Below are 12,719 nucleotides of genomic sequence, written 5' to 3' on the forward strand. Positions count from 1 at the left end.
ACCACTACTATATAAATTAAGATAGAGCACAATTAAGATAGAGCACAGTTGCAAAAATAATTGAGATCACACTTTATATGGAATGGTGATCTATATGATAAGTATATTTTTGCTAATCCTGAACTTATATTGAAATTTTACATTTAAACCACACCACTTTTATAACTATGTTCCATTCAACATATAAACCACACCCTCTTTTTAAGATGTGGTCCATTAACCTAAGCTAATCCACACCCAAAATAGACCACCAATTTCCAGCCCTTTTTATTAAAAATGCGGTCCATTAATATAAAAATCTGAGCTATAAGTCCAGTCCGGTTTTTTGAAAACAAATATACCACAATTTCTAATATAACTGTGAACAATCTAATAAGACCGACTGAACTGGTCCCGGGTTCTTTTATTTTGGTAACTTTACACTTTTATTTTTCTTAAAATTCCCGTAACTCACATTCATTTTATTTTTCTCTCGGACGAGATCAGTTATTTCTAGGGTTTACAGATCTATACGTTTTTTACACTGATTCGAAGCGGAAAGGACGAATTCACATTAACAGAGGTTTCTAGATCTAAAATTTCGAAGTTCAGATCTATTTTCAAATCGATTTGATATCAATCAAAGGTATTTTTAGTATTTTGATTGCTTTTAATATGATTGATTCCTGTTCTTCACTTATATTACCAATTAATTACTCACTTCTTAGTATTTTATACGATTTGAGCTAGTTTTATTACTAATTACCAATGCTAATTTGCTATATATGTTTACTGGATTTATAACTTGAGACTTTACTACATGGCTACAGTCGCTTCATATTCATATACATGTTTTAAAGTAAATTTTACATTGCTGAAGTTGTAAAATTTTAATATGGCGCTGTGTTTCCGCGTATACTAAAATCTCTTATCGATAAAGAATTTAATTTTTTATGGTCATATGTTGAGTAGCTTGCAATGTGTACATGTCTCTGGAAGATATGCCACACTTGGGATTAATTTGTCGATAATTATTGTTTGATTATTTTGCATGCTCAGTGGTACTGTTTTTTTTATGCTTAACATTATATACTATCTAATAGTATTGTTCGTGTGGTAATGTCGTGCATTTTAAGATTGAAAAAAGTACTTACAAGGTTGATTTCTAAAATTTGTTGTATTGTTGTGAATTAGTGCTATTATATGGATATGGATAGATCTTGGATGTCAATGGATATATCACAGGAATATATAAACGAGGTTGAGGAATTTCTTGATTTCGCACAAAAGCCTGCAACCCCTACAGGTTCACAACCAAGTTCAATTAGGTGTCCTTGTATCAAGTGTGGGAATTATAAAAAAGTTTAGTGCCAAAGAGGTAAGAGGCCATTTGTATTCGGAGGGATAGAACCGCTCCCATTAGAGCCACTCCCGAGCCACTTTACCGACTTACAAATTGAATGAATATCCGATTTTTTGTGAATATGATCTTCTCACAATGGATAATATGCCCACAAAATTTCATCTTATTTGGGATATGTCTAACTTTGTGAAAATTAGTGTTCAATTTTGAACGTTTATCTAACGGTCTAGAATTTTTCGATTTCTTTTCGATTTCATAATAATATTTGATTAGGTTACACATTTGAGTGAGTCAAAATTTGGTGGGCATGTTATTCATGGTGGGGAGATCATATCTACAAAATATCAACTCTTAATTCAACTGGTAAGATGAGATATGGTTTTGTACATTCTATCCCTGCCACTCCTATTAGAGTTACTCCCAAGCCACTCCATCGATTTATAAATTGAATTAAGACTCTATTTTTTGTGGATATGATCTTTTCACAATGGATAGTATGCTCACAAAATTTTAACTTATTTGGATATGTCCAACCTTGCGAAAAATAGTGTTCAATTTTGAACATTTATTTAACGATCTAGAATTTTCTAATTTCATAATAATATTTTATTAGGTTAGACATATTTGAATGATCCGAAATTTGGTGGGCATGTTATTTATGGTGGGGAGATCATATCTACAAAATATCATTCCTTAATTCAACTTGTAGGATGAGATATGACTTTGTACGTTTTTGGAGTGACTTTATCCCATATATGGATAAAGAGCACGACATTAAGAATGGAGGTATTAGGTGAAGAAAATTACATTTTTTAAATAGAAATTGTGAACCATCTGTCTAGGAGATAGACCACCTTTTTTCTTTCCAATTGGAATAGAGCATAGTGTTCCTGCAAAATCGTACTCTATACTCTTAATAGAGCATGATTTTTCAGTCATAAAATCTTGGTCTTTTACCTATGTAATATATCACACCATGCTAGAACACGCTCTCAAATTGGATTGAAAAATGTGCTCTATCCCAATAGGTCACTGTTAAAAAATGTGGTCTACTAGCTTTTATATAGTAGTGAATCCATTTTAATTTCCTAAAAAATTGTTTTAATCAAGTCTGAAAAATCCGTTTTAATTTCTCAACAAATTGTTTTAATTAAGTTTTAAAAACCCATTTTTTTAATTGGGGGAGTGACCCTGTTTTAATTTAGAAATGTGATTCCCGTTTTAATTAGAAGTCCTAGATTTTTCTTTTTCAATAGGAGAAGAATTTCTATTATAATAGGAGAAGAATTCATGTTTTAACTAGAAGTGCTAGAATATCTGTTTTCAATAGGAGAGGAACTTCTATTTTAATAGGAGTTGATGATGTGGAATTTTAAGAGAGTAAGAAAAATACTCCTTGTGGAGCTTTAATATTAACATATTGATATAGATTACTTCGTAATAATAAATGTCTTGGTCTTATTTTAATTGTTTCCTTACGGGCAACAGTACGCAACTAGAGTGCCTACTAGAGTGCCTCATCTGCTTGAGTAGTAGCTAAAAGCTATACAAATTTTTATTCTTAAAAAAATATGGACCGGTTCCATGAGAGTAACAAGAAACAAAACAGGGTTGTATGCCCAATTTCGTGATTATATAGGTATATGCAATGATACTGCTATGGAGTTTCTATGCAGTCAAGAGCTAAAAGTTGTTTCAACTTTTAATTCGGGCATTTTAGGTCTTGGTCCTACACTCCTAGTCTCCTACTATTACCATAGTTATGGATTTCAGAATTGTCGGAATTCCAGAAGCTCTAAAAACTGGATTTCTAAAATATTCCGAGCAAAATTTGGTATTTGCATTTTTTGTCTCTTACATCATCATTTCGATTCTTCAAAATCCAAAATATGTTTTTATGATAGAACTATGAGGTTTCATACCAAATCACAATTGACTAATACTGTGGTAATTAGGGTTTTATTTTTATTATTTTTATTTATTTTATTTATTTTTTTGGCAAATGAGGTTGTTAACGAGAAATATGTGGGCAAGTTTGTTTTTAAAGATATCAGTAACTCAATGGTACGTGTGCAAGCAGAGCAGACCGAGTTTTAACCCCAAACCATCTAGTATTATCACCCAAAAGTTTTACCAACTTAACTAGCTAGAGTTACATGGTAATTAGGTGTTAGTCTTATTTTGTATGAAAATTTTGATTTTAGTATTACTTCTGTCACTTGACTGTGAGTCTACACAGTTGACCTTAGTAAATATGTTTATTAATATATTTAATTATAAGTATTTGCTAATATTTTTATATTTTCATGTATGTATAATTTGAAAATAGCTAAGTTGATGATTGAAATAGTCGTATCAAACTATGAATTGATTGATATGATGTATCAATCATTTTTTATTTTTCGCTAGGTAAGCCAAGAATTTAGATATTAGAAAAAATAGAGGAAATAAAGAATGTAAAAGTACAGCAAATTGATAATCGATGCATGCATTGGCAACCATGTCTTAGAGCATATTTAGGCAAGACACTATCTTAACATCAAACACCAAATTAATAATTTGGTGTTTTTTCATCTTCAGGAGAAACACATGTTGATGAAAATACCAAAGCAAACACCAAATTGACCAAAATTTGGTGTTTGATTTGGTGCTGTATCAAATCTTTCTCGCGGTTTTGGAAAAACTACGCGGTTTTTTGAACACCGCATGGGCTTGGGCTAGAGTGTAGGCTTCAATCACGCGGTTTTGCAAAAACCGCGCGAGAGATTTGAAAAGAGAAGAAAGAAAAAAGTTGATGTGCGACATATCGCGCGGTTTCTGGAAAACCGCGTGGAATTGGACTTCTAAGGTGGGTTTCTGTGGCGCGGTTTTACGAAAGCTGCATGGGCTATACGGCGTGGTTTATCCAAAACCGCGTCATTTGATGTCAACTATTTGAGCTCCTGAAATTGGTTGGTGTTTTTTTGGTTTGGTTCAAATATTTGGTGTTTTCTTGGTTTCTCTCCTAAAGTTGCTCTTAAAGTACCAATCTTTTCTACAATAGGAGTCTGTCTGCGTGGAACTCTCTTCGTTTGATTTTTCAAGAAATTTGTCTCTCAGTGTGCTTCATGTTTAAACTCCTCCCTATAGCTATGCACATACCTAATTTCACAAAAATGTTCATTGACGGAGCTATCGGATACGGATATGCTAGCTAGTGCATCACTTCAATATGTTTCCCACTTATATGGTGAAGTGACATGTGTTTAGCATAATAATAAGAGTGTCTTCTGCCGTAATCAACTTTATATTTTTAGATGTACTTGTGCTCAATGAACGTCCCACTTTCATCCCTGAATGAAAATGTTATAAACTCATAATAACAACTAATTAATACTTGCAAATCAAAAATTGCAAGTAATTATGCATTGAATCCGGCCATGAATTATTATTGTAACTTTTGATTCCAACATATAGCTCAAAGTGTTTTAGTTGATGTAAGAGATCCCAAAAGTGTAAGACAATGATGCAACTCTCGAGCAGACTTTTTCCCGAGACTTCAAGACCCTAACTTTACATACTTCAGATTTGATTCTTAAAATGCATTGAGGGGACATGTATAGTAGTGCTCCCATTCTGTAAGATCCTTGATCATTTGTAATTGTTCCTGTAACCCCACTCTTTTGCTTAATGCAAATTACTTTTAGCCAAAAAAAAAAAAAAAAATTGATGTAACTGAGTGCTATTTTAGAAAATGTTTTTGAAATGAAGAAATCATTCTCTCACATAGCAAAAAGATGAAATTTGTCCAAATCCATCATTTTTGTCACTACTTTATAATAAATTCCCCCACATTTGTAAATATCACGATTCTCCTCTTTCCCTCCAGCTCTATCTGACTTTCATTCAAGTTCCGTTAGTATTTCACCTAATATAAAAAATACCTTTCCCAAAAATGGATTACATTTTGTTTAAACCCTCTAAAAGAGTATTTCATTTTGTATAAACCCTTTAAATAATATTTGACCCATCAAACCAAAAAGTAAAAGATACTTTTGGTATTAGGTGAAATACCAACGGAATTTGGATGGAAGTCAGATGGAGCGTAGGGGGAGGGGTGGGAGTGGGGAGGGGAATCGTAATGTTTACAAATGGGGGAGGGGGGGGGGGGGGTTGTTTATTATAAAGTGGTGACAAAAGTGGGTGGTTTGGACAAATTAACCCTAACAAAAATAACACTAAATGGTAGTATGTAATTATGTATTTATGTTAACAAGTAGTATAGTGTAATTTTTTTTTCCATATAAAGTTAGGAGGCGCCTGTTAGCCCTTGAATAAATTATTTTGTCATTGATTACTGACGGAGTTACTGGTGATTAACAATTCTTAAACAAAGGCATGGTGCCTTATGCTGCTGCTATAGTGCTAACTGCTAAGAGGGCCTTCCAGTTGAATAACCATCTATTTAATAGCCCAATGGAAAGCCTTCACTAACGGGTCGTGCGCTAATAGCCCAATTCTTGTACAACGACAATATAACATATACACAAAATTAGGCCCATAGATAAAAACTGACTAGTAATTTTGGCTAGTATTGGAATATTGGGTGAACAGTAATTTCGATTTTAAGACAAAAATGAGCTGCTATCATTAATAATTTCGGTTTTAAATTAGGACATTTTCAGACTGATGTTAGCAAGTATTTTTTTATTAATACCAATTATAATTTTATTCTCCATCTAAAAAAAACTTTAATTAGAATTTGTAAATGTTTTTGAGATCTAGTTCGCCACATGTGTATTGTTGATTTGCCACGTGTTGGTCCGTGATTATATCATGTGAAGTTGTGAACAACTCAACTTGGCCCAATAACAGATTAAAGCCCAATAGTTGAAACAACCCGTCTCTTCAAGTCTTCAACCCGTTTCATCACATTATAATTCATGGCAAACAAACACCGACCAAAGTACAATACACTATTCCAATTCTCCAACTTAAAAAACAAACAAGAAACCACCATACCCATTCTCAAAACCAAAAGAATTTCAACTAATTAATATTTTTTTTCAATTACTTTGATGGAATCACATTTGGGGTGGATGATTTTGGATGTTTTGGGGGTTGAAGCATTTGTTGAAGTGTGTAATGAAAAAGCAATTGTTTCCATAATATAAGTTAGTATAATATTATGGATTCGATTAATAATGACTATTTTTTGGGATGTTGATTTGAAAGTTTTGGAGATATAGAGTTTCTTCTTAGTCTCGATTTGAGTCGGAACAGTTTTGATGGTCCCATTCCCGCAGGCCTCACCCGCATAAAGGGTATGAGGTATCTTTCATTTGCTGGAAACAATTTGAGTGGTGGCATCCCTTCCAGCTTGGGGCATTTACTCTCTCTTCAAGTGTTGCAACTTTCCTCAAACTCTGACAGTTTGGCTGCTGAATGACAATAATCTTTCCGAGAAGATTCCGTCTGGTTTGGCTAATGTGAGTTCGTTGTCTGTGTTTAACGTGCCCTAAAATAAGTTGTTGGGTCGCTTCCATCAAATCATAATTTGGTAGAGTGCATCAATTATCTATGTGCCACCGTCTGAGCTTCCTGGGAGTGGTGGCGATTCACTTAATTATGCAGCTCATTAATTATCTTCTTTCTATACACAAGGACGTCTATGAGATTTTGACACGTGGCAAGTCAATTTTGAGATTTTGACACGTGTGAGAGGGGCACACTCAGGGCATTATGGTCATATACAACACTCAAGGGCATTCTGGCCATATACGAAAAGCAAACAGTTTGACCACTAAAAACTAATATTTTAACATGAGGGAGGGCTTTTGGGGTGCATCACGATGTATGTGTGTGTGCAGGAATGAGAGCCGTTGACAGTATTTCTTTGTTGCAATACACACGAATCTCCTGTCTATATGAGTGGCCCAGATGTCTGCGCATGGGTACATCTTGCGCACATTAGCTTTTCGGTTTTAACATTTATAGACCAAAGTCTAATTATAATAGTAATAGTAGAACCAATGTCTAAAAAACTCAAAAAAACTTCAACTAGATTTTTTTTTTTGCTTAAGATAATTATATTAATATAAAGTTGAAAATTACAAATAATATTTCGATTTAAGGCTGAGTTGCATTGCATTGCATTATAAGTTTTTAACACTAGTTCAAGAATCTTAAGTAAGTCAGATCCTGGTGCTTAATCCTACTTAGGAATAGGGATTTGTCATTCCACCATTATGATGCCCCCACAGTAAAGTTGACCCTTTTCTTTTCTAGCACATGCATCGTAAAGTTGACCCTTTTCTAGCACATGCATCGGCATGGAAGTTGCATTCTCTCCAATGCAAGTTGAGGTGATAAGCAGCCAATTTGTTTTGTTCTTATACTTGCTCCATATCGGCCTAACTTTCCAGTGAACTTGATCCCTATTAAAGGCTTGAACTACAGTAGTGGATTAGTTTGACACAATCTAGATTCGCGTCCACCCCTGTTGTTAGCCCTTGCCAGGCTGAAAGCAATTGCTTGACACTCAGCTACATAACTTGTTTCTACACCCAAACTACCAATCAAAGTGTCGAGAACAACTCCTTGATGAACCCCAACTACCAATCTCTAAATAGTGAACCCCAACCTGCTAGACCTGAATTTCCCCTTGATGAACTATTTGTTGTGGCTTTGATTATTCCATGAGGAAGGGGTAATTAACCAATAACATTCAAGCATTTTGGGTGCTTTTATGTGTTTACCCGATAGTCTTAAACCATGAAGAATGGAAAGATTAGTCGTTGTATTCTCCATATGACCCTTGGAAAGAGAGTGTGCCCTGCAAATAGCTTTTCTGATTAGTCGTTGTACATATAAAAACTTTAACTAGAAACTTGTAATTTTTTATTTAAGATATGAGAAAAAATAATATTCTTTCATGGCAAACACTCTTCTCATTTTACAATCTACTTTTTCACTTTTCAATTCTAGGTTATTGTTAATTGAAAAATAATTAGGTTGATTTCGACACCAGTTCAACAAATAATTGAACGTACAACAATTAAAATTCTTCTTCAAATCCTTGAATCTTATGTTAATCAATCCAATTGTGTGATTTATCTCGATTTCAATAAAGTTATTGTCGATAATAATTTTAAGTTTGGACTTGGGAGTAGTAGTCCGATACACATGCAAACACCACTATGCATGTGTGACATGCACACATCATTATGTTTGTGTATAACACACATACAAACATCATTATGCATGTGTATAACACACATGCAAACACATACTATTATGTATGTATATACCACACATGCACACACCATTATGCATGTGTGCAACAAACATGTAAACACCATTAAACATGTGTATACCACACATAAGAGAGAGAGACAGGACACATCAAAGACCAAATTTATGTACGAAACATTAATTTTATTGGCTTCTAAGTGTTACGCCGTACACATAATATACACATTAAAGACCAAATTTATATACTAAACATTCACATGCCTACTACCAATTTGCATGTGTTTTTGTTTCTACCTTGCATAAGCATAATATTACTTCTCCCACACACTATACTTATTCCTAGCTAATAGGTAATTCTTTGATTTATTTATTTTTTCTACTTAAAGACTCCAAAATTTTATTGGTTTCTAAGTGTTACGCTGCACACATATATACACATCAAAAACCAAATTTATATACTAAACCATCACATGCATACTACCAGTTTGTATGTGTTTTTCTTTCTATCTTGCACTTGTATAGACCTGTATACACATGCATGTATGCATGTACAATCAATTTACAAAAATATACATGTATGGATGTTCAACCAATTCACAAACATTTGTTTAACCATTAAGTGGAAAAAATATTTATCCTTAAAAAGGAAATAACATTCAACAAACTGAAACATTGTCTCAAACATTACAACATTGTCTTAAACATTGCCTAAAACATTTACTATTACTAAAAGCAGACACTCAATGTTATATCCTGACCAATCTTTGTACATTATTTCACTACTCACGACTTCCTTGTTCCGCTTCTTTTGCTTGCCTCTCTCTCTTAATACTCGTCTGTCATTGATCTTTAGCTTCCAACTTTTTCTATGTCTTTTTCATTTTGTTTTCTAGAAACTTTGAGTTTCAATCTCCTCTGAAACTTCTACACCAACAAACAATACAACATAAATTATTGAAAACTTCTCAAAAAATAATCAACTTTTTAATGTAATAACCCTAAAAAATTTGTGATACTCCATTTACTAATTTCACGCAAATACATCACATCACATGCAAATAAGTTTATGCATGTGTGTTAGAACATGCATATACCTATTTACATGTAAATTCGTTGTAAATAAATTAAGTAAAACTTGAATAATAACATACCAATTACAAAGTACAAATTATTCTAATTCATTTTAGACAACTAACTCACATATTTACATACAATAAAAATGTAAATAAAATAAATCACAAAAGCTAGGGTTTGTGTATCTAATTTTAAATATTCTAAACTAATTTAAAATGTAAAAAGGTAAATATTCTAATTCATTATTATTTTCCTCTTCATTATATTCATCTTCAATTCTTCCTAAATCTTCATCAACATGTTGATCTGAACTTCTGATTCTCAAATTGTTAGAAAATGGGTCTTTCAAATTTTGTGGACTAAAGTTAATTAGGTACTAGAAGAAATCAAGGTTTGAAAATGGTAGATTCATTACCAAAAAATTGAGTTTAACGGACAAACCTAATAGAGGTACGCCAACAGCTATGATCTGTTGGATGTTTCCGATGGTTCTAGCTAGTTGGCCACCAAATAATGCCCGTCGGATTAGTTATTTTCCATTTTGTTAAAAAAAATTCTTACTCGATAGACATCCCTCTGTTTTATGCCATCGATATATTTGACAGTTAATAACTGTTGTACACTTTTGATGGATATTTCTTGTATGCCGACTGTTTCTAGAGATTTGGCAACCGTCAGCCCGAAATGGACCCTGGAAAACTCTCACTAGCACCAAAAATGTTTTAGTACCCTACAAAAGAAAATAACGTAGTCTAAAATTTTTAGGTTACTCACACAACTGCAACAAAGAGGGAGGCAAGGTCATCTCTCTTAGCTCACTTTTTAAACTAATTTTCAATATCTCACAAACACTTAGCTCCCTAGCTCACCTTCAAATTTTTGTTCTTTTTTAGGAAATTCAACGCATATATTCTCTCCAAATTGTCTCTCTTTTCAACACCAGCAATTTAAGGTAATTTTTTTTCCTTTAACTCATGTGTCTCTTTCCTCTCTAACTCGTTCTCAATTTTGATTTTAAAGATAGTATTTTTTTCGATGGGTTTAGCTATTGAGCTCAAATAAAGTAACTTTATTCATTATATTTTTAAAATTGATGTGAGCAGGTCTTCCGTGCGTTCTCACATCAAGGTTCGTGTTTTTTTCTTCTTCTCTGGATTTGTGTGGGTTTCTCATTCTAAGCATGAGGTTGTTCTATAAAGTCGATTTTTTTTTACCTAGTTTTGCATTAACTCTAGATTGGGTAGAATATAATTTGTGAATATAGCTATAGTTTGTGAATGTTTGTTTATATGGTTTGTAAATCAATGATGTCGAAGTTATTAGGTTCTCGGATGATACTAATTTTCGGTTGAATTCGTATAGTGGAGTGGAGAATGATAGGGGTGATTTTAATGGAATGAGGGGGAGGTATGAGGAGAAGGGTCGGGTAGTTGAGGATGAAAATTTGGGCGTTGGGAATGTGTATTATCAGGAAATGTACTATACATTGAAGCTAAAAAGCCAAATTTATCATTCAACCGTGAGGTGATTCATCCAGCTTCTGCTGAATGTAAATTGGGTGGGTCACAAATGCAACCTATGATACCTGCAGAAGTAGTCGAACAGCCTAAGATAAATCTCCTTCCAAGATCAAAGCCACTGGACACTTCGGAGCCACCTATCATTGATTATAAGCAGGTAATGCTACGTTTTTTGCTAGTTGTTCGAAGTTGGATTTATAGTTTTATAATCTTAAAGTTGGGAAGTTTAGAATTTAAATTTATTGAATGTTTATAATCAATTGCTATCTGCAATCAGGGGTACCGACCGCCATCCAATCCCGGTCATGTGGAAACTGTCATTGAGTTGTATGCAAGTGAAACCAGGATCTGCTGGGAGTGACAAGGGAAAGCGCGCAGTGGAGAAGCCCAAGTTGAATTTAAAGCCGCAGTCCCAGCCTCTTGAACAATTAGAAGGAATAGCTGAAAGGGAAAGGTTGGTAAATGGTTTCCAAGTTTTTTTTATAGAATTAATTTGCCCCATGATTGATAGAAATTAAATCTTGTAAGAATATAAGAGTATAAGAGAGATATTTGGATAATGGAAAAAGGGTAAAACCCATGTAGTTTTGGAATTGTTTCACCCTTTATATGGATTTCATAAATATGAAATTTATTGGTTGCTTATTGTATAGGATGTTACAGCTATGGCTTCTATAGCGTATGAGCTCACATTTTTACGTCTTCCTTTCAAATCATTGTCCTAATTTTCCTCGCTAAAAAATGGAAAAATCTAAATACTTTTGTTTGAATAACCTACATCTTGCTTTCTCGTCATCCTTCTGTAGCAACATCAAATACTAACTTTTCCTTCCGTTTTCCCTTGGTACATTATAGAACTATAGAAGTCATCAAGGTTATTTTTTGTTAGGTACCTATATCAGGAATCATCTGTATTTGACTATTTGTCTGTAATGCATCTAAAGTTTGCTTAACAAGAAGAATGGGTCATAGGCAAATGAATACGTGCAGAACTTTGCACTCTTGTTTGCTATCTTATGTGTGGTGTGTTGCTTGATACTGTTGCGTGTCTCTCAGGTGTGGATGATATTGTAATCAACAATGTTGATTTGAGCCAACCATGAAACAGGTAAAGAACGCTTTAAATGACTAGCAGGTTACTTTTCTACTAGGACTAAACATAAATTGGAAATATTATAGTATTAGACGAACAGGTACCCCCTTCAGGTTGAATAATCGTTTGCGGTTAGTTCTTGAATATTATGAAATTCTCGAAGTGACGCACTTTTGATATTTGTGATTGTTTGTTTATATGGTTTGAAAATCACTTAGTGTTAGATGAGTATGGAAGTTTCATATGCATGGTATGTTTTTCGCTTTTTTGTGAAATGAATTTGTAGCTTAACTTACTTATCTCAAGATTGAGTAAGTTTAACATTTACATCTCAAATTCTTAACAAACAAGTCAGGAAAAAGAATAGGTGTTTATATATGTAATGATTTTTTTTATGTTTTTCGTCGGTTTCTATTGAGTTAGTTTTCATAAAATTGTATTGACTTGTCATAAGGAG

At 33.4% G+C, this 12,719-nt stretch overlaps 1 long non-coding RNA gene across 13 annotated transcripts in view; it reads left to right on the forward strand.

Moving 5' to 3' along the window:
• The first annotated feature begins 340 nt into the window (after window positions 1-340).
• Window positions 341-12,719, forward strand: part of LOC147522914 (uncharacterized) — a 33,201-nt gene continuing 20,822 nt past the window's right edge. For 7 of the 13 annotated variants that reach the window (XR_015215145.1, XR_015215151.1, XR_015215144.1 and 4 more), the window contains exons 1-6: window positions 341-625; window positions 10,543-10,601; window positions 10,753-10,777; window positions 11,012-11,326; window positions 11,447-11,623; window positions 12,226-12,277. This is a non-coding gene — a long non-coding RNA (uncharacterized LOC147522914). Of the gene's footprint in view, window positions 626-6,556; window positions 6,811-10,414; window positions 10,450-10,542; window positions 10,602-10,752; window positions 10,778-10,972; window positions 11,327-11,446; window positions 11,624-12,225; window positions 12,278-12,719 lie in introns of all 13 variants that reach the window. The other 6 variants (XR_015215166.1, XR_015215162.1, XR_015215167.1 and 3 more) reach the window with 6 other exon arrangements.

Source organism: Coptis chinensis, chromosome 1 (genome assembly GCF_015680905.1).
Source record: "Coptis chinensis isolate HL-2020 chromosome 1, ASM1568090v1, whole genome shotgun sequence".
NCBI classification, from domain to species: Eukaryota; Viridiplantae; Streptophyta; class Magnoliopsida; order Ranunculales; family Ranunculaceae; genus Coptis; species Coptis chinensis.